The sequence below is a fragment of the Desmodus rotundus genome, chromosome 12, assembly GCF_022682495.2.
Source record: "Desmodus rotundus isolate HL8 chromosome 12, HLdesRot8A.1, whole genome shotgun sequence".
Lineage (NCBI taxonomy): Eukaryota > Metazoa > Chordata > Mammalia > Chiroptera > Phyllostomidae > Desmodus > Desmodus rotundus.
The window spans coordinates 82,778,674-82,802,074 of record NC_071398.1 but is presented as its reverse complement, the minus strand read 5'-3'; the positions used below and the strand labels follow the sequence as shown (position 1 = coordinate 82,802,074).

The following is a 23,401-nucleotide window of genomic DNA, read 5'->3' as shown; positions in this document are numbered from 1 at the left end:
ATGAGTCTCCTTTACTCTCACACTGCTACCACACTCACAACACTTCGGACACCACATGTGTGGGAGTGTTCCTCACACAAAGCAGTTCTCTACAACACCAGCTCTGTGTCCTACAATTTGACTCAATTTAGACACCATTTACCTGGACAGAGCACCAGATACCACAGGTTATGGGCTCAGCCCACCCCCTTTCCTTTAGATGCCAATCACACATCCAGATTTGTACCTATGCTTCTAACCAATCAGTGATGAACGTTAGGTTCCTATGACCCCTCCTTGAGTTTGATAATGTGCTAGAGTGGCTCATAGAACTCAGGGAAATGCATTTCCCAGTTCATTAAAAGATGTGATGAAGGATTACAGATGAACAACCAGATGAAGAAATACATAGAATGAGGTCTGGGGAGGTCTCAAGCACAAGAGTTTTTGTTTCTGTGGAACTAGGGGGCTTCACCCTCCTCGAATGTGGTTGTGTTTACCCATCTGGAAGTTCTTCACACCTTATAGTTCTGGGTTTTTATGGAGGCTTCCTCACACAGGCATATGCAATTACTGAGTCCTCCAGCTCTTCTCTCTGTCTGGAGAATAGGGATGGGAATGAAAATTCCAAGTTTTAAATCATGGCTTGGTCTTTCTGCATCCAGAGCCATTCAGGAATCACCCAGAATTACCTCCTTAGAACAAAAATACTCCTTAGTGCTCTTATTACTTAGAAAACTCTAAGAGTTTCAGGAGCCTTGTGCCAGTAACTGATATATAATTATCTCCCAAACATATACAACCATAAAGAAGCATGAGGAGGGGATTATGACAAAAATCAGGATGCTGGGTGTTAGTGGTTGAAATAGGGATATGAGATGTGGACAGGCTTCTGGGGATGGCTGGAGAAGTGTTATTTCTTGGTCTGGATCATGGTTAAAAGGGTGTTCACCTTATAAAAAGTCATTAAGGCATACATTTATTTTTGTAAGGTTTCTTTATTGATCATTTATTTTATGATAAAAATGTTTCTGTTCTTTCTATCTCTAATTCTACACTCCACATTCTCTACGGTGCTAATTCAGATTAAGCTTTTGACCCTACCACTTCACCAGAACTGCTTTTGTCAGTCATTAGTTGCTCCCAGTTGCTAAACTCATGGCTAAGTCTGAGGTCCATCTTACCCACCCAGTTTCTGCATAATCGCCATGCCCTCCTGTCTGAAACACTCTGCTGAATGAATTGTTTAATCTCTTTTTAAAATTTTATTTTCTTTCCCATCACCTCTTAAAGTTGAAATACCCCAGGTTACAATCCTTCGTTTCCTTTCTTCTCTGTCAACATTTGCTTCCTTTGTTGATCTCATCCAATCTGATGACTTTAAATAACATTTATACACTGACAGTTCCCCAATTTGCATATCTTCTGCAGAGAACTTTAGACTCCAATATAGAAGTGCCTACTCAACATCTTCATTTGGATATCTAATAGAATCTAACGTTTAACAGATCCCAAAACAAACTTCTGATTTTACTACCCACACCATATCAACCCAGGGGCTTTTGCCTGCCTCAGTTAATGATATGTCCATGCTTCCAATTCCTCAAGACAAAAAAGTTTTAGAGTCATCTTTGGCTTCTCTCTTGTTCTCTCATCCTTTGTTCAGTCTGTAAGCAAGTCATGTTGACACTGTCTTCAGAAAGCATCCATGATCCAGACAGTTCAAACCACAGTCCTATCTCACATGTATTACTGCAACACTCTCCACACTTTTCTTATTGCCTCTCTATATCTGCCACAGGCTACTGTCAGGAAAGCAGCCAGAGTAAGTCTTTAGCAATGTAAGTCAGTGCACTTTACTCCTTTGCTCAAAACTTATCACTGTTTGCTCAGAGTAAAAGTCAGAGTTCTGACAATGGCTTAAAAGGACCCACATGATCTTGACTTTATGTTCTACCACAACTCCCCCCCTCCCTCCACTCTGTTTGACTGTATATGTCTAGTTGCTAGTTCTGGAATAAGCCAGAGACAACCCTACCTCAGAACTTTTGTTCCTGGTTATTCCCTCTGCCAGAAATATTATTCCTCCAGATAGCCACACGGTCTACTTCCTCATCTTCATTCAAGTCTTTGAGCAAATGTCATTATCTCAATGAGGCTTTCTTCACAACTCTGTTTATCTACACCTCCCAGTCCCCCCAAGCACCCTAACCCTCCTCTGTTGTTTCCACCAGTTTCATCACTTTCCAACATGCTGCATTATTTTCTTATTTTATTACGTTTAGAATTTGATATCTGTCTCTACAATAAAAAGTTCCACAAGGGCAGGGAGTTTTTTGTGTGTTTTGTTCACCAATATGTCCCTAGCATGTTGTTCATTGCCTGATATATAATGGGAATTCAAATTTCTATTATGCCCAGGGATTCATAACAAATATATATTTGTTAACTGTAAGGGAGCATCCTGCTCACCTAAAATTTCTTTTATTTTCCCTCTGACAGAAAACTTCTTTGAGTAATAGGAAGGAAAATAAACCTTACCTGAAATTTCAAAAAGCTGAAGGAAAAAATAGATTTTAGCCAGTTATATAGATGTTTCCACTAACCAATGTTTTGGGTTCTCTAATTATTCTGTGATTTCTCAGCTCGCTCTCTCTACAAGGCAAGAATACATTAAATGAATATGGTAAATATGTGGATTACATGAATATGTGTCTAAAAGAGATAAATTGGATATCGTAACTAGATGGTCAATCTTTTGAACAATAATAATATTATTCATTAATAGTATGAACATTAATAGTATTAATATTGTCATACTATTAATGAACAATATTATTAGCTAGCTTTAATTGCTAGTTATCTTTATTGTTATAAGACTTATCTTTCCAATGTGAACATAAACTACTTATATTTTAGTGCATTACTTGATATCCTTTTATTAAGCCCAAAAGAGTTTTTTTACATAATGGATTCTTAATTAATATAAAAATACATTCATTGAAAAGGATGCTGAATTTTATGTGAGGACAGGAAAACGAAACCATGTGCATAGTAAATGAAAGGCATATACAGAAAGAATTAAGTGCACCAGCTGGTAACTGCTCAACTCCATAACAATTATGCTTACATTTCAATTTCAAGTCCACCAGAGATGTTTTGATCGTCTCCCCCTCCTCGTTTATGTCTAGGTTCTGCCTTTAATTTCTTGTTCCCCTGCCTTGTTCTCAGTTCAGATGGAGAAGCTTTAACTGTAAGACTACATGTGCCCTACCCCTCTCTCTCTCAGTACGAATTCAAGGCCCTATCTCTAATAGGACCTTCCCCCATGGTTAATGGGGGAAGCTGGGAACCTGTGAAAGGGATAGAGGGCATTAGCCCAGTTTAAAATTTAACTTCAAATCAAAGAACATTTTTTCTTTATTTCTCTGTTAAATCATATATTTAATAAGCTGGAAAAAGAGGAAAATGATAATCACCTCCAAATTTATGCAGCAAAAACTGCTTTAAGAGGAGGAAAATACAGGGTTTTTCTGTTCATTTTTCATCCTGTAGCTCTAAGGAAAGAAGAGGCTGAGGTTCTGAATTAGGCTTCTGATGCATGGCTATTTAATCTATTCCTGATTCTGCATTTACTTTGCTCTGTCTGGAAAGGATGCAGAATTTGCCATAATGAATGACCCAAGCAATTTCAGCTAATGGCCAGAATTGAAACCTTTGATAATCCCAGGTGAATAATGTTGTCTCAACAGACTGAAGGAGTCTTTTACCTGTCTGACACAATGATAGATGTAATTAGTTAACAGGCATAGTCAGAGGTTTTAGTGGAGGCATTAGCAGAGATTGCTCAGGTCATTCTTAATTATGCAAATTCTGTCTTCTTCAGACAGAATGCAAAAAAATAAAAAGAGTAAACACAGCTGTATAAAAAAGATTCCAGGGAAACCACAAAGCTAGGAAACTCATCAGAAAAGTGATTATGCATCCTTCAGGCTAGATAGGAAGAGAGGAAATAGCCACAGACAAAAGCTCTAACTGTGGGCAGCCTTTAGTCAAGTCAAAACAGCTGAGATGTCTGCAGAAATGCTTGTCCTAAAACATATGTCACCTTGGGCAGACACGACTGAAGAGAGAACTATTGTTGTGGTTTTAAGCCCTTGCTAAGCAGCAGGCATGCTCTCTGGGGAGGACAGACAAGTAAGTGACTTCAAGCATTCAGAAGCAGGAGACAGAGAATGATGTGTTGGGTTCCACAGGGTTCCATTGGGCTGAATGAGAAAAGGGAGATGAGGATACAGCAAGAAAGAAGGGTGTTCTCCAGCACTAAATTATAGCTACCTTTGGATCAGCTCTCCTTTGCCCTTCTCTGACATTCCAATTTGAGACCCAACATGTCTCCACTCTGCCTCCTAGCAAACAGTCACAGCCAGTGTCAGATATGAGACAAGGTGCATAATTCAGCCTGACATCAAAAACAAAGGGCTCTTTGCATCAGACATGTTTATTTTTCTTGTATGGCTTTGACACATCAGTGGTTGTCACCCATGCTTGAGTGAAATCTTGGCATGAAATCAATTTGATGTCCAATGTCAAGCGGCCTTCTTTAATGTCTCTGGATAAGGCAAGAGGGGCCTTGCATTCTTGAAGAGAGGCGAATGAGTGATCTGGGGTCAATCACTCCATCTTGACAAGGATCCATCAGGCACCCCAAAAGCAGTCAAGAGAAGTGAAAATTTCGGCATGGACTCTAGCTGGCTGGCTGGCAAAACTGCAGAAGTCAACCTTGAGAATCACTGATTGTCTTCTCACCCTGCACATGGGGTGGCTGGTTGTATAGGACATGAACTTCTCCCTTCTCTCCTGCGTTTTTCTTTTCTTTCTGTAGCTTAAAGGAGGCAAACCAATGAAATAGTTTACAGTTTATAGAACTCACAACCAAGAATTTGTACAGCATGAAAATATAAATACATTTAAAGACAAAAATGTGTGGATGATAGATCACTGTAGGTGAAGCAGGGAATGAAAGAAAGTGGGACGAGCATTCATATCAAAGTTATACTGCCCTGGGTTTAAATCCTGTCTCTATCCCTCTTTGCTGGTTGTGCGGCCATGCAGAAGTCAATTAAATCCTTTCAGACTAGACTTCCTTATCTATAAACTGGAGATTGTAGTGCTTATCTGAGAGGTAATGAGTTGGAGTTTACTACACATAAATCTTAAGGCATATTTTTATGGTAAGAAAGAAATTTGAGAAAAGAGAAATGCTTCATATCCCTTATTGGTTCTTGAAGAGATAGAACACAGTAATTAATGCATTTTATATTTCAACCAATGAACAAATAATTATATTTCTATGTATCAAAATCAATTTTTGAGTTCCAGTTCTCCATTAAGTCTTAGAAACTAGACTAATTAAGAGTTTGCCTAGGTGGTTAACGAAACAGAAACCATTGAAGAACAGGAGCAATTTAGAAGGGCTACCCCATTTTCACAAGCATATACTTCCCAAGTAGACATCCTTGTGGGGAAATTATCCAAATTGTACTCCAGAGATTTACTTACAAACCTTTATGTAATGCCTAAGATGTATCAGGAATCTGCTCACAGTGCTTTACAGATATTAAGTCATTTAATCATCATAACAAGCCTAAATTGTAAGTAGGTGGGTATTATTATTGTCAGGGAAACCACAAAGCAGATGAGAAAACTGAGGAACTAACAGGTTAAGTAAATTGAAAAGGTCACACAGCAAGTAAGTGGCAGAGTCAAGTTTAATATGCAGGAATCTGGCTCCAGAGCCCTTAATTTTAAACAGTGGTCTGTGCTATTTTCTTCATAAAAATACCCTGAGATACAGGATTTCCTTCTTAGTCTATAAGATTCTAAATGTGTTATGTGTCTATGTTTCCTTTCTAGGTATTGATCTATACATGAACCGCTGAAGTTAACATGTTATACGAGAAGTTTCATTCACCAGGATCCATAAAAGTTTGAGAAGCACTGCATTGGACATAGAAATATTCTTTCTATCAAACTCTAGCAGTTTGGCAGCTTCTGCCTCCCTGATTTTTTTTAGCTCAAGTCCCTTTTCATCTGTTTAGCTTTCAAGTGTTTGAAAATAACCATACTAATACACCTGAATACTGTCTTTTGGGTAAACCTCACTCAATTCTTTGGGCAAAGCATATGGAGGGGTAGTGTGACATTGAAAAGGACAGAAACCTTTGCTTTTTTCAATGGTGTGTCTCATACTCAAAGAATAGTGCCTAGAAATGCTGTGTGCTCAATGACATATCTATTGAATAAGCTAATGAGCATCATTGGCAACTTAGATGACCATGGTTCATCATATTAGTTAACATTTCTGGTAGAGAATAGCAGAGACTCACTAAATTAGCTTAACAAAAACATTATTTTTATCACACAAATACACAGATGTCTAAGGAACCAAGGGACTTTATTCAGAGAATAAAGCACTGAGTAGAAACTGCAAAATTTCTCTTTGCCTCTCATTTCCTCCTTTTCCTTGCATTTGTAAGTATTTCTTCTCTATTTCTCATAGAGTTAACCAGTTTACATTTCTTCAGAAGATAAAAATGTTCTCAATAATATCAAGAATGCCTGATATTACGGATAATTATTGAATAGTTAAGTTGGATTAACTAGACTAGCAGGGTCTCAATTCCAAATTCCCAAAGATAAGGACACTCATTCATATAGCTTAGATTAGCTCCTTTCCCAGATCATTTTGGATTTGGTCAAGTGTTTGGTGTTTCAATATTTGAATATGGCTGCTCCTACCCGTTGTAACCATGGGAATTAAGGGACCATGGTCTTGAGTTAGAAGGTGTTGAATAAAAAGTTGGAAAGTATTGAACAGACAGAATGATGGCTGTCTCATATCTTTGTTCATCCATGAATAACTTGGTTAATCAAACGTTTTTGAGAAACTTCTTCACTCAAAGCTCTGTGTTGTTTCAGGTAATACAAGGGGATATAATGTAACTTTAAGGAGAAAGAGAGTTTGGATAAAAGGTCAAGACCTAGGCCTAAAAAAGCACAATCTACAATCCAAGTAGTGCATGTTAAGTATCAGAAACCAGAATGAACAATAGGTGTTATATGACCTGTATTATCAACACTAAAAGCAATAGCCACAAGACATTCATTATTACACACCCTTAGGGAGTTCATGGGTGAAGACCTTACCTGCTCTATAATGAGACGCCCACTCCCTTTAGTAGAAACCTTGGCATACCTTTATTTCAGGTGTTGGTATCAGGAACACTATGCAGCTGCTGGGGGACAAGTGTTTGTATTTTATGAATATTGTGCTTCTTAATTCAGCTGAATGACTAAATTTGTAAAATGCTTTTGGCAACTCTGCAGGACCTCCTGGTCTGTATTATGCACACTAACCATGTTCTTGATTTTATTTTATTTTCCTATTCTTGTTTGTTACGTCTGTGTATCTCCATTTATTTCCATTATCACACTATAGCACTGGTGTGTATATTTCCACATATTGCTTGGAGTATTTCCATGGGTTTCCTCAAGTCCTTTTTTAAAACAAGATATAGCCAACCAGAAAATACTAACCTCTATCTTGTGGCATTCATAAGAGGGAGAATTCACTGTAGGAAGGCAGGGTCAGAGGAGACCTGCTAACCATATTTGTGTGGGTCCTCTCTGGACCTTGACCATTTATATTTGAGCAGTGACGGGAATGGCAAGTTAATCGTGGTTAAGTTTCTGGGAAACATTTTGCTGGCATAATTTTATTTTTTCTAACTGAAAACATCCCTTAAGTTATTCAATGTAAATGTTACTTAATAATCTGGATAGTTACCTAAATAGCTACATTCTTTTGATGGCATAGACATGATAGTATTTTTTGAGGGCAGCCATTCAACAAAAATGTTTAATAAGGTTGCCTAGGAAATAATAGAGTTTAAAAACTGTAAGGAATGCTCTTTTTGTGTTGCCGTTCAGCTGTCCGTAACTTCTGTGTCGATTAATTCAGTTAATTAGAACACAGTGCCTACGACACCAAGGTCATGGCTTAATCCCCTAGTGGACTCCTTGACTTTGTTTCTGTGCCTTAGCTGGAGACTCTACTTCTGGACACCTGCCTCAAGCATGTGGCTGAGTGGTCCACGGGACCCACTGAGATATTCTGTAAGGGCTGATGCATCTCTGGGCCAAAGTCTTCCTTTTGTGGTACACAGGATGCCAAAATGATCACTTATGAAACTTTTTTTGCCAGTTCATTTCTCCTTTTCTCAGCATTTCTCTCTCTCTCTCTCTCTCTCTCTCTCTCTCTCTCTCTCTCTCTCTCTTCAGTCCCACTGAAAAGAAGTAACTCAAAGCACAGGCTGTCTTTGCGATGGGTCAGTTGCACCAACTTGCTTTCTCTGCCTGCAGAGATGGGAGTGCTTTCATTACAAGGACATACTCAGAATGTGGCTGGTTCTTCAGTTGGATACCTGAACTCTGGGATCATCAATCAATTCTCATTTGATTTCACGAAGCCTCTTTACTGAAAAACATCCAGGCCTCTCCAACCAATATGACTCATGGGACACTTCTGATTAATACCAATCAGGTTAATGGCTTAGCTGTAGTTAATGGTGCCTGCTCTGTAGCTGCAACAACAAGAATTAGTAACAAATCCCACACTCATTCTTGCAAATCAGAGGAAAGATGCTAAGGGTCTGACAAGCTCTAATCTTTATGATTTAATGGAATCGTGTTACAGCACAGAGAGTATGGAGATTGGAAAACTGAAAAAAATTCTCGGTCACATCCCTGGCTTTAAAGATCTGAGCTCTTTCTAATACTCTGTCAACAGCTCACTGTCATTGGGGCTTTACAGGACAGGACAGAGCCAGTGACAAACCATCCAGAAAAGAGATATAAGAGCAAGTGGTTCATTAGTGCAGATAACACACAGGAGACTTAATCTCTAGGGAGGGGGACAAAAATTTAACAGGTGTCTTATCGTAATGAGCTGGAAAATGTGTCTTAAAGGCACAACAATGATTCATTTTGTCTTTGGATGACCTTTACTGCTTCAGTGTCACAGACACTCCAAGTGCTGAAGTAACTCAGCATGGGGCAGTCCCTGGCATAAGGCTTTGGGGGGTTTGTAGCTGACTGCAAACTGTACCAAACCACCGAATGTCAAGCATTAGCACAACTTGAAGTGGGCTCCCAGAATTCCTGAAATACTTAGCACTGGGACTTAGTTATGGGACTAAGATTTGCTAGGACTAGAATGGTAAGTGGAAGAGAAGAAGCCTTATGCAGAGAAGGAGCCAGTTCTAAGCTAGCATATGGTGTGGGAGGGAGGGCAGTAATGGGAAGAGTGGAAGTGAGGAAGGGGACTGGCAAAGTCCAGTTTTATTTTTGCTGCTGTCACTATCTACATTCTGGGAAGTCCCACAGTAAACATGGCCAAGATGTGGGGAAGCTTTAAGCTAAACACATGATAACATTGTGGCTTGGTTTAGAGAAAAATCCCAGCTCTCAGCTGGAAGAAGAGGAAGAAGAAAAAAAAAGTTCAGTCCACCAATAGAGGAGATGAGCAAGAACTAAGCAGATGTAATACAGCTGGCCAAAGAATTTGGAATTCTTATAAGAAACTAGAGGACTGATATTTGTTTACACAGCGAACTGTTTTAGAACAGACACCAAGAACTCTGACTGCAGGATCTATGACAGTAAAACTCATTATGGACCCAGCCTGGGGATGGAGTAGAGGTTTGCAGAGAGGCCTTTGCCTTGGTCAAAAGTGGTATAGCCAGGACTGTGAGGACAGAAACCAGGGTGGAGAATCTCGACAGAAGACTGGAAAAGGCAGCACTGGATGGCGTTGTAAAAGCTGCCTTGCATACTCTGTATGTTTGTTTCATTTATTTTTCTAAATGTGGGTTTCTGGTCCACATAAATATGTATAAAACTTTAACTTACTTCAGTAAGTACCACACAATAATTAACATCACTGTAACAATTAAAGTGTGTACTCAATTAAATCTCTGTTGTCTTTACAATCTTACTTTAATCCTTAAAGACTTTTTCCTCAGCTCTGGAAATGACAGGCTCAGAGTTGAATGGTTGTTGATGTGTCTCAACAGGCCATTTAAAAAAAAAGCTTTTGAAGGATTGGCTCTGTGCAAGGGATCCCCTTACAAAGGAAGCAGAAGGTTCAGGAATCCTTTTGACCACCACAGCAGCAGGAGTCCGCTCTGCCTGCTCCTCAAACGACGACAACTGGCAGACACAATCTGGACAGCCATCCTTAAGACAGAGGCTGATTCGCCACGTCTGAATGAAACCTAGTCAGTGCCCTTGACAGGCAGTTATTATCCATGAGGCTAGATTCGGTCCTCACACTTCCCACATTCTCCACGGTCTAGTTATGTAACAGCAGTAACTTCGGTAACTCTGATAGTGTCAGAAGAGGGAGTATATAGATTAAAATCATTGCTATCTATTCTAGCACTCAGAAATCTATGATTCTAATAACAACAGATTAGATCTATGATGTCCGATACTGCAACCACTAGCTACATGTGGCTATTTACATTTAAATTACATTAAATTAAATAAATTAAGAATTTAGTTCTACCACCGCACTGGCCACATTTCAAGTGCTCCATAAATGGCTATAGTTACCTTATGGACGGAGGTGGACTAGTACATGTCCATTAACAAAGAACATGCGATTGGACAGACTTGAAGTAGATGAAGTCTCATGCATCTTTCTTATTCCAGCACCCAGCACCCAGTGGGAATTTGTTGCCTGCCTAATACAGCCTGCTCAGCAAGAACAGACTCTGAGCTCAATTTTTTTTCTCCCTGTGTCTTTCACCACCCTTAGGCTCTCTGTAATAATGCTTCATTCTCAGTTTCTCCCTGTCCCCAACTCCTTCCAGAAAAACTAAAAGTATGTCTCCAAATGCAGAGTTTAGAAAGTCAATCAATCAACTTCCCTTGCCCTCTCCCCTCCCTCTCCCCCTTTATCTTTTCCTTCTTTCTCTTTCTTTTTTCTCCTTTCTCCCTCCCTCCTTCCCCCTTCCCTCCCTCCCTCCCTCCCTCCCTCCCTCCCTCCCTTCCTTCCTTCCTCCCTTCCTCCATTCCTTGCTTTGCTTGGTCAGGAACAGTGGGTCTTTGAACTGTTACTGAATTCTCAGAGAGTACTGGGGACTGTGACTGTTCTGCCTAGTGTCTAGTGAGAACAAAACTGGAATAATTGGGGAACATTTGCTCTGGTTGTCAAATCTGGTATCTAGAGAAGAGAAGGAAATGGGAAGACTATGGAGTAGTTGTGAATGCACTTGGCCCTCCTCAGCCAACAGGGCAGAGGACTGTGAAGGAGGCAGACACGGATTAAAGTCAACGACAATGAGCTAGGTCGCACAGCAGCTGTAGGAGGTAGATTTTATTTCCACATTTTAGAGAAAGTGGGAAATTAAAATTCAGAAAGGTTAAGTGATTTGTTCAAAGCCATACAACTAGCGAGAAGCAGAGCTGATTTCTTATAACTAGTCCTTCTTGCTCTAAGCACTGAGGCTCTTTCTGTTACTGCAGGGAGCCTTGCAAAACAATGGGTGGACTGGAGATGTAAGCTATATAGAGAGGAAATGGTCCTCAACAGAGAGTTTTCCTGAATCTGTCTCTCCTTTCTGTGTTCTATGAGGAAAAAACTGTCAGGGAGTTCCCAGGCCTAGGTTCTGCCTTCCTGTGGGATGCTATGGCTGGTGGGGTAGGGGAAAATAGAGAGAGAAGATGACCTTTTACCTGTTGTGAAATATAATTTGTTGATTGTGTAAAATGCCTTTTTGTGTTACTTTTTTGCTAGCTACACTGAAGGCTAATCCAGTCCAAGGTCCCATGTGCCTGCCTGGTATAAAATAAAAATTCATTTTAACACAGGATACTACTTTCTTCCCTCATTTATAAGTTTGTTAATTTATAAGGTAGAACATGGATATTGTCACAGCACATTCTTTGATGGAATTAGTTTCCTAAGTTTCTGGTATTAAGATAGCCCCACAATGTAAAAATCAAGATTTTTTATATCAAAGATATTTCTGACATTACACTTATATTTGTAGGTGGTTAGTGATTTTCAAAATCTTTTACATACCTTTTACATGATTCTTACTAATATCCTGTGAGTTGATATAATGATTTTCTTTTTCAGGTGAATAAAACAAAGTCAAGGAAGTGATGAAAAATCACAAAGCAAATCAACCCAGGCTTTCATCTGTCAACCTTTAATTATATTTTTCCAAAAACAATAGAAAGTTTTCTTTAAAAGAGGATAAACTCAAAATTCTGACACTCCATGTCCATCAACTTTGTCTCCCCCCCGCCCTTCTTTCCTGTTTCTTATTCTTGGTTTGAAAATCTCTAGCTTTCAAGCTGTGAAAGTTTTTGGTCAAGAATGAAGGGTCTTGTGATAATAACTACAATTCAGAGTCACCAATGTCAGGAAATACAGAAGGTACAGGACCCAGAAACTAGTGTCCTGGGGAGGGGGATTTAAGGGGGTTAAGCGGTAGTGGAAAAAATACAATAAAAATTAAAAAGAAAAGGAAAAAAAGAATAAACTAGTGTCCTGACCCAAAGCATGAAGGATTTGAACACAACCCTTCACAACACTTTTAGACAAGTGAAACAAACCAATCTATCACCTCACTAACTCATCTACAGGGAGGCAGACTAGGGGTTACCTGATTTTCACCCCCACCAAACTCAAATGCCATTGTAGCATTGGTTTTAAACTGCTCAGGTTAAGATAAGTGTAAAGGTGCAGCATTGTCTGGTAAATCATACCCAAAAAATATTTTATAAGAAACCGTCCAGTGAAAGCTATGTTCTCGTCCACAGCTGGGTAAACTAAGGCCCATTTGGGGAAGGGAATGTGGCCTTCCTACCCCTGTCCGTTAACTCATCAAGCCAATAGATGAGGGTGCATATGAAGTTCTGGGGCAAACCATAATTATTGAGGTACAAGCCAGAATTACTAAAACTATTAATATCACTTGATATTTTGCACAAAAGATTTATTCATCCAAGCAAATATTTAATAAGTTCTTATTAGATGCCTTATTCCTTCTGCATGGTTGGTTACTGACTGATCACAAAAATAAAACCAGGCTGAATAATATAAGCCAAGAAATAAAGATTTCCTTCTTCCTCAGTGTGGATTATCCAGATAATTGCTTCAATACTGTACTTCGTGGCACCTTGCTGATAAAGCTTTAATTATTTTCCAAGGCCACAAGTATAAGAAAATGCAAACTAAAGCTATATGCTCCCTGGATGTTTCCCAAGAGGGAAAGCCCTACAAACGGGAATCATCTTGCATCAAAAAATTTGCCTTCAGAGAAACAGGACTGGTGAGAATCCCTTTTACAACATTTTCCAGGGCAGCATTAGATCCATTAATTACCTAATCCTCTGTGCCTTATTAGCCCTCTTAGAACCCTTTAGATGCCTAATTCCCTTATCCTAGAGGCCTCAGAATTGGGGCTAGTAGTCCTTTGGACCCCATTAGGTCTATGTGTGGCATATTGAGCTGCAAATCTCTGCAGCCTATTTACATTGATTATGAACATTAATTATAGGGGATCCCTGGGAACTTAATGCCCATTCCAAAGTTATGTGTGGAGCTAAGCACAGTTTACAAACTCAGAAGTGCAGCAAGGCAAGCTCAGATTACATGGAGTCAAAAAGGAGAAAGAGAAACAGACATAGAAGCAATCAGACATGAAAGGATGGTTAAGAAAGATGGAGTTTTGAGCACAAGAGAAAAAAACAAGAGCAGATGCCCACTGAGTTTGCGTAAATGGGTCAAGAGTTTGCACAAGGTCAGATCTAAATATATAAACACCAGCTAAAGACCCCTAAAATCCTTCTCTAAGGTCAGATTTGGTCTCTCAGGAGACCAGCAGGAGATGAGTCTGCAAGTGAAGGTTAAACAATATTACCTGAAGGGAAAACAGAGTTCAAAGCTGGGATCAAGAGAGGGCTATGCTAGGAAATAATTACACTAAAAGGAGATTTTAAAATAACATTCATTCATTCATGGACTGAATGCACGGACTGCACGCTAGGTTCTATACTGGGTAACAGTAACTAACATTTATTGTGCATTTACAACATGCCAGAGACTACTCTAAGCACTTTATATGCATTCATACTTTGTCACACCGGTAAATAACATTATCCTCACTTTATAGATGATTTTATATATAACTGACTCAGGAACACAGCAAGCAAGTGCCGGACTCTGGGTCCAAACCCAGGCAGTCTGCATCCACAGTGCACAGTACTGAGCACCATGCTATTCTGCTGCAGCTGGGTATGGCAAGGTGAAAGAAGCATGGTCCCAGCCATAAAGGAATTCTTAGCTGAAAAAATTTAGACTTTTAAGTAATCGCACAACATGGACATAGTACAGAAGCTTAGACTTCACTGGATCCTATTTCTTCATGTCTAAGCAAAGACAGTGTTCCTTCTTTCTTCTTCATGATCAAGCTTTCTTTCTCTACGGGCATTCTCATTAGCATATATATACTATAAAATCTCTCAATATAAAAAAATGTATTTTAACCTCCTGTCCCCTTCTAGCTGCTTCCATTGTTTTCCAACTCCCCCGAAAAAACAAAATAAAATTAAACAAACAACTAAAAGTCAACACACCAACCTTGAAGGAGTTGTCTTTACTGTCTCTCTTCCCATTCTCTCTTAATACCATTTGAATCAGGTTATTCTCTCTACTATGCATAAGAAATGGCATTTGTTAAGGTCACCAAAGAAGGCACTTGTTAAGGTTGCCATGGTTCCAATGCTTGTTATGTACTGTTGAGTAAGTGTGAACTCCTGTTGACCCCATGAATGAGTGATGTTCACAATGTCCAGCCCACAACAGCCTTGCTCAGCTCCTGTAGACTCATGCCTATGGGCTTCTTTTATAGTCAATCCATTTCATATTTGTTCTCCTCTTTTCCTGCTGCTTTCTATTTTCCCCAGCATTTTTTTTCCAAAAAATATCCTGCCTTCTCCTGACATGCCCAAAATAAGAACATTTCAGTTTTGTCATTTTTTTTTCCAGAGATGTTTCAGGCTTAATTTGCTCTAGGCCCCACTCATTCCCCTTTCTTATTGTCTGGTATATCCATGGAGCTCTCCTCCAACACCATATTTCAAGGGAATCAAGTTTTTTCTTATAAGCTTTCTTCACCGTTCAACTTTTGCATCCATATCCAGTGATTGGAAGTACAAGGATGTAGATGATCTTAGCCTTGGTCTCTATTGACACATCTTTGCTCTTGGTGACCTTCTCTAACGCTTCTATTGCTGCCCTTCCAAGTCGCAGCCTTCTCTGTATTTCTTGGCTGCAGTCTCCATTGGAATTGATGACCGAATCTGGTTAGCAAATCTTAAACAATTTCAATATCTTCATTATTTAGGTTAGAATTGTATATTTTTTCTGTAAGTATGATTTTTGTCTTCTTAATGGTCAAATGCAGTCTTTGGCACTTTCTCATTTTACTTTCATCAGAAGTCATTTCAAATTATTGCTACTTTCTCACAGTCAGATAATATCACCTGCATATCTTAAGTTGATATTTCTTCCACCAATTTTTGTTCTTCACTCCTCTGGGTCTAGCTGAGTTTTTCATATGATATGTTCTGCATACAGATTAACGAAATAGGGAGATAAAATGCACTTTTTCTGACACTTTTGTCTATAGGAAACCATTCTGTCTCCATATTCTGTCCTGAAAGTGGCCTTCTCTCCATAACGCAAGCTATGCATAGGGCGATCAAGTGCTGAGAAACATTATTTTTTAAAGCAATACATAGGCTGTCATAATCCATTCAGTCAAAGGCTTTAACTGTAGTTCATAATCATAAAATAACTTCCTGAAATCCTTTGAAACCCTCCAATATCCAATGAATGTTCGCAATTAGATCTTGAGAGCCTCTTCCTTTTATGAATTTCATGTGAACATCCAGCATTTCCTGCGTCGTATAGGTAGAAGCTTTTGTTGTATCACCTTGAACATCACATTATGTGTGCAGGGAATTATATTAATGGTCCTATAGTTACTGTTCGCTTTGGTATCTCCTTTCTTGAAAATTGGGATGTGTGTTGAACATTTCCAGTCTGTAGGTCATTGTTTTCTTTTCCATATTTGTTGACATATTCTTGTTAGCATTTTGACAGATTTAGTCTCCATGGCTTGAAATAATTCTATTAGTATCCCATCTACACCGGTGATTTATTTCTTCCCAATACTTTCAGAGGTGGTTTCACTTCACTGTGTAGAATTAAAGGTTCTTCTTCATAGAAATCTTCAAAGGTGTCTGTCATCCTTTTGGCTCTTTGATATAGATTTGCAGTATACTGTTTATACCTTCCCTTTATTTCCTTCTGGTCAGATGTGCGTTTTACACTTGGTTATTGAGCATTCCTAGCCTGGGTTTGAATTTTCCTTCTATTTCTTGAATCTTCTGTAGGACAAATAGGACAATGTTCAGTCCTCATCATATTTTTTTCAGCAGAACTTGGTATTGCAGGTCACTTCTTCCTTCTTGTCACCCTCTCTTCCTTGACTTGCCAGAAAGCACAATTTCTTTGTTTTTTTTCTTTCTCATTGGCTGCTCCATTTTAGTCTTCTCTGCAGTCATGTCTCAGAACTGAGACCTCAGACCTCAGACCTCACCTCTAGCTTTCTGACACTGTAGGAATGTCAAATTTTCCCATGGTGAAAATACTTGCCACATTTCATCAAATTTAAGACATAAATTGTTTCACCTTTTATACTTTTTGACTTTAAAAAAATTCTCACCTGAGGACAACTTTATTAATTTTAGAAAGAGAGGAAAGGAGAGAGAAACATTGATATGAGAGAGAAACATCAATTGGCTGCTTTGGGCACGTGCCCCTCCTGGGGATCAAATGTCAACCCCGGCATGTGCCCTGACCAGGAATTGAACCTGCAATCCTTTTGGTTCACTGGATAATGCTCCAACACACTGAGCACCTGGACAGGGCTTTTCACCTTTTCCATGGTTCTAAAAGAGTTGTCATCTAGACGGCAGGCTCGATTTAGTTTTCATTGTCTGCATTGTGAGAACTTGGTCATTGTTGTTAACATTGTCTTAATTCAATCACTCATTTATTGCTGGTGGTATGGCCAATCTGAAAGACAATTTGGAATTTCCTTTAAAATCTAAACATGCAACTTTGTAAGCCCCACACTTGCACTATTGAGCATTTATTCCAGAGAAATTAGAACTTATATTCACATAAAACCTTGTACATGTTTGTACTAGCTTTATTCATAAATGCTTTAGACTGGAAACATTGCAGATGTCTTTCAACAGGTGAATGATTAAACAAATTGGTACATCCATCCATACCATGGAATGCTACTCAGCATTAAAAAGGAACAGACTATTAAAACATGCAATAATTTGAATAAATCTCCAGAGAATCATGCTCGGTGAAAAGCCAGTCTCAGAAGGTTACATGCTGTATGATTTAATTTTTGTAACAACATTGAAATAACAGGTTATGGAAATGGAGAACACATGAGTAGTTGCCAGAGGTAAAAGAACAGGGTTTGGGGGGACTAACGATGGGGGAAAGGAGAAGGAAGCAATATGCATATAAAAGGTCAACATACGGGATCCTTGCAGCGATGGAAATGTCCCATCTCTTGACAGTATCAATGTCAATACCCTTGTTGTGATATTGTGCTGTAATTTCACAGGATGTTACCATTGGGGGAAACTGACTAAAAGGTACACAGGCTCACTCTCATTTCTTATTTTTCTAACTGCATGCAAATCTTTAATTATTTCAAAAAAACGTACTAAAAATATCTTTTTAGAAAAAAGTGGAAGTTTTGTGAGTTCTGAATAATGTCTACATTTAGTTAATAATAATGTTAGTTCTTAGTTTTGACAAATGTTCCAATGATTTTATAAGGAGCTAACAGAGGAAACTGAGTAAAGTGTAATTGGGAATTCCTTTTATTATCATTGCAAATTTTCTATAAATCTAAAAGTATTCCAAACACTTTAGAAAAAGTTTATTTTAAAAAATTTACTTTTTAAAGCAAAAGCACTAATAATATATTGTGTAGTTTAAAACATATACAGAAGTAAAATATATGAAAATAATACCACAAAGAATAGAAGGAAGAAATGGAAGTATTTGGTTTTAAGGTTTATATATTATATGGGAAATGCTATGTTTTTGAGAGTAGACTATACTATCTTAAAAATGCAAACTTTAACCTTAGAATACCCACTGAAACAAAACAAAAAGTTAATAAGCCAATAATAAAGATGAAATAGTACTTAAAATAGTAATCAATCTAAAAGATAACAGAAACAAGTAAAAAAATTAGAATCAAATGAAAAACAAATAGTAAGATAACAGACTTAATGACCAACCACATCAATAGTTACATGAAATGTAAATAGTCTAAAGTCAAGATGAAAGGCAGAGATGGTTATTTTCAATAAAAAACAAAGATACAACTACATGAAACTTGTTAGAAACTGACTTTAAATACAAAGATACAGAGAAGCTTAAAGTTAAAGAACAGAAAAAGGTACAGCTTAAGACATTCTTCAGAAGAAGACTTAAATGGCAATTAATATCAAACAAGGTCACATTTAAAATAAGGAATGTTACCAAAAATAAAGAGATGCATTAAATAATGATCACAGGATCAATTCATCAGAAGATATAGCAATTAAAAACATACATGCGATCATAATAGCATCTCAAAATACTTGAAGCCAAGGGGACAGAAATGAGAGAAAATATAGACAAACCCATAATTATAGTTGAAGAGTTGATGGAACTGGTAACCAGAAATTAATAGTAATAGAGAAGATAGAAATGCTATCAACCAAATTGACTTAATGTATAGAATACTTGATTTAGCAATTGCAGAGTATACATTTTTTTCCTAGTGTGCATAGATCACTCTCCAAGATATACCATATGCTAAGCCATATAGGAAGTGTCAATAAATTTTAAAATGTTGGTAGAACAAGTGTGTTCTTTGTTCATAGAAGTATTAAATTAGCTATGAATTAAAGAAAGCTATTAGGACAATCTCCAAGTATTTACAAATTAAACAAATTTTAAATACTGATGGGTCAAAGAATAAATCATAAATATTATTAGAAAAATTTTGAACTAAATGAAAATAAAAACACATTTAAAAATTTGTAGAACACAGCTAAAGCAGTGCTTGAGAGAAATGTATAACTTTATATGCTCATATTAAAAACAACACTTTAAAATTTATGCCTGAACTTCTTACAAGAAAAGGAAGAGTGAATTAAACTCAAGTAAATATAATAAAAGAAACAATAAAGATCAGAGCAGAAATAAGAGATCATATGAAAATAGAAAAATTATGAAACCAAAAGTAGTCTCTTTGAAAATAATAAAATTAATAAGCTTCTAGTAGATGGGTAAAAAATAAAAAAGTAGCCCAAATTGCCAATATCAGGAATGAAAGACGGGCCATTATTACAAATGCTACAAATCTTAAGAAAATATTGTGAACAGCTCTATGCCAAGGAATTAAACAAACTCGATCAAAAGTGCAAATTCCTTCAAGAGAACATTTACTGAGACTGATTGAAGAGAAAACAGAACATCAGATTAGCCATATATATGCTTCCTTTTTTAAATTGACATTTCAACTTCACAATTTCTACAAAAAGCCCACTATCTTAAATTAATTTACTGGTGAATTCTATCAAACATTGAGAAAGAAATAATACCAGTATTGAAACTTTTCTTTTACAAAGTCAAGAAAAGATAGATTCTCAACTCATATTTTTTGTGTTCTTAGATATGTTTTTTTATTGTTGACACTATTACAGACATGCCCCATCCCCCTCTTTGCCCTTCTCCATCCAGCCTCCAGACCCCCGGCCTTTACCACATTGTTGTCTGTGTCCAGGGGCTTTGCATACATGCATGTACGTTCTTTGGCTAATTTCTTCCATCCCCCATCAACCCCTCCCCTCTGAGATCTGTCAGTCTGTTCCATGTATCCATGCTTCTGGTTTTATTTTGTTCGTCAACCAATTTTTTTATGAGAACAACATTACTCTGTTACAAAATCAGACAAAAACATTGCATGAAAGAAATTACAGACATATCTGATGAATATAGATACAAAAATTCTTAATAAAATTTATCAAATTGAATCCAACAATACATACAAAGGATAATGCCTCATGTCAATTAATTTAATACCAAGAATGCTAACTTTTTTAATACTCAAAAAGCAATAAATGTAATTAGTCTTATTAGCACAATAAAAGAGAAAAACCATCCGATCATCCCACTAGATGCAGACAAAGCATTTGTCACAGTCTAATATGCATTCATTATAAAAACTTACACTAAACTAAGAATACACGGGAACTCCCATAAACTAATAAAGGTCATTACTAAAAACTTACAGCTAACTTCACAATTAATGAAATACTGCATGCTTCCCTCCCTAAGATTAGGAACAAGATAAAAATGCTCTCGCCTCTTCTTTTTATCTTTGTAGTGAAGGAATACGAGTAGAAAATATTAATAAATGGAATACTGAGCAGATGTGAAAAGTACAAAACCGATTTGCAAATGACAGGGCAGTATACATATATGATTCCATTCACAGGAAATTCTAGAGAAGACAAACTCTTGTAGTAACAAAATGACAGGTATCTTGGGGCTCGGTAGGGGAGATTGGCCAGGAAGTGGCATAGGGAACCTATTGGAGTGATGAAAACGTTTTGTGTGCTCAATGCCATCATGTTACATAAGTAATACTTTCGTCAAAACTCACTAAACCTCGTCCTGGCTGGTGTGGCTCAGTTGGTGGTCTCCTCATCCCACAACCGAAAGGTTGAGGGTTCGATCCCAGGTCTGGGCATGTGTGATCTCTAGTTGGGTGTATGGGAAGCAAACAATTGATTCTTCTCTCTTCATCAATGTTTCTCTCTCTCCCTTCCTCTCTCTAAAAACAGTGAGAAAGATGTCCTCATTGACGTCAATTATATCTCAATTACAAAAAATTAAGAAAAGAACCAGTGTTGTTAAATATCATCAATAAACAAATAAAAAGTACAAATGGCCAGTGATAAAAATAGTCGTGGGCTGTAAAGTACAGCGTAGGGAATACAGTCAATAATATTGTAGTAACTATGTGTGGGGCCAGGTGGGCACTAGACTCATCAGGGTGACCACTCTGTGAGGAATGTAAATGTCTAATCACTGTGTTGTACACCTGAAACTAATATAAGATTGTAAACTGTAATTTAAAAAAACACATGGAGAGTGAAAATTGTCAGAGATTCTTTATAATAAGTGCCAAACAGTAAGTAATCTAGAAATAAGTGGTTTGAAAATATTTGTAACATAGAAGATGTATAATAGAGAAAATTACTAATAGAATAAAATAAATAAATGAACAGCTATGCTATATTTGTGAGTAGAAATACTCAAGTACCATGAAAATAAAATTTTTCTCCAAATGAAAATAAAATTTCTGAGCAATTATATCAGATATTATGTAATATTAACAGAGGTTTTCATGAAAGTTGGTGAACTAACCCTAAAACTGAGATGACAGAGCAAAGACCAAGAATTTCTAAGACGATTATGGTGTGAGGGATCACTGTGCATATTTATCAATGCTTTTTGAAAGATATATTAATTAAAGCAATGAGGTACTGGTATTGGAATAGTAAAGAAAACCCATGAAACAGTAGAGTACAGTTAGAAGCAAGCTCTTGCCTATATAAATAAAGCATATTAAAGAGTAGCATTCTAAGTTAGTGGAGCAAGCGTAGTGTAATTAATAGATACTGCTATCATCACTGGAAAAATGTATATACATATATATATATAAATGATATTTCTATCACACACCATTAAAATCAATTCCAGATACATTTAAATATAAAAAAGCAAACTTTACTTTCAGAAAAAAAATACAGAAAATACCTTTGTAAAGTTGCAGTAGAGAAGGGACTTCCTAAACAAGACACACATGTACACATGCAGTAGACCAGAAGGGAGGGATGGACAACTGGGAGCACATTGAAATTAAAGCCTTCCCAACTAATAGTGTCCTAAATAATGAAAAGACAGGCATTTGTAGTGCATACGAAGATTAGTGACCAGAATAAGTAGCCCTCCTTTAAAGAGTGAGATAAAGCCCACCCGAGAGAAAAATGGGAAAATGCATTTAAGCAGGAAGTCCATACACACGACAATCTGATGGCCAGTAAACATATTGAAGAAGTCCAACCTCATATGTAATAAAAATATATAAATTAGAAGGAGAAGGTGTAAATTAAAACTACAATGCAGGAAAATGTGAACTATCATTCAGTGCTAGTAAGTATAAAAAGGGAGGCAATTTGGCACAATCTAATAAAATCAAAGATAGGATACTTTATAATCCAGTGACTGTACTCCTGGAGTATTTCTTGCATAATATGGTCATGCAGATATATACAAGAGTGCTTACTGCAGCATCATTTTGAGCAGAGAAAAATTATAAACAAATATTATCAACAAAGGAGGGATAAACTGTAGTGTATAATACACTGAAATGCCATTCAGATAGTAAAATAAACTCAATGTACCCATAATGATATGAATTAACTTAAAATGTGTTAAATTAAAAAGCAAGTTGCTTACAAACACACACAGTTTCTATACAAACTGCACATACAAATACAATGTGAAGACATTTAAAAATGCACAGAGTAATAATCCATATGATTGTAGATACATCGGTAGGTATTAAAGGAAGGTATTAAAAGTCTAAAAAGCACCCTAGTGATGTACCACCAACCCCAGAATAGTGACTGCCTGTGGCAAAAAGGAAGGTAAATTAGGCTGATGGAGTTAAGTCTTTAGTTTTATTATGACTTTAAGTTTCTTTAAAAATAAAAAAGATGGGGAGCAAATTTGTTAATGGATTCTTATTTGGTAAATTTGGCTGTTGGGTTTACTGGACTTTTTATATTATTTTCAGTATTCTTTGTTGATTCCATTTTTTCTTCCAAGATAAAGTAACAAAATTCCAAACTGCAGAGGTCCTTCAAATATTTACACAGCCTGCCTTTGTAGAATTCCGCTTAGATGTCAAGGAAAAGTTTCCCGGTTTTCATTGAGTTGAGGGCTGGACTTCGCCCTAGGATTGGGTGTTAGTGGTCACGGCTGCTGTTGCTTCTACCTGGGTGCTGAAAATCTGCACTTGGTTCTTTAGTTTTGCCCTCACAGTCCCTGTATTAATTTCTCCTTGGATGAACCATCTGAGTAAAATTTTATTTTCCTGCTGTGACCACGCTT

General features: G+C 37.4%; 2 long non-coding RNA genes across 7 annotated transcripts in view; one reads left to right on the top strand and one right to left on the bottom strand.

Moving 5' to 3' along the window:
- Nucleotides 1–7,821, top strand: part of LOC123478654 (uncharacterized) — a 67,108-nt gene extending 59,287 nt beyond the window's left edge. The window contains exon 8 of the long non-coding RNA XR_011650586.1: nucleotides 5,896–7,821. This is a non-coding gene — a long non-coding RNA (uncharacterized lncRNA). The remainder of the gene's footprint in view (nucleotides 1–5,895) is intronic.
- The window catches only part of LOC123478661 (uncharacterized), a 61,759-nt gene that overhangs the window by 7,531 nt on the left and 30,827 nt on the right, over nucleotides 1–23,401 (bottom strand). For 3 of the 6 annotated variants that reach the window (XR_008425773.1, XR_008425770.2, XR_008425775.1), the window contains 4 exons: nucleotides 19,980–22,170; nucleotides 14,699–17,203; nucleotides 4,318–4,864; nucleotides 2,521–2,634 (listed from right to left, as the gene is read on the bottom strand). This is a non-coding gene — a long non-coding RNA (uncharacterized lncRNA). The remainder of the gene's footprint in view (nucleotides 1–2,520; nucleotides 2,635–4,317; nucleotides 4,865–14,698; nucleotides 17,204–19,979; nucleotides 22,171–23,401) is intronic. The other 3 variants (XR_008425772.2, XR_008425771.2, XR_008425774.2) reach the window with 3 other exon arrangements.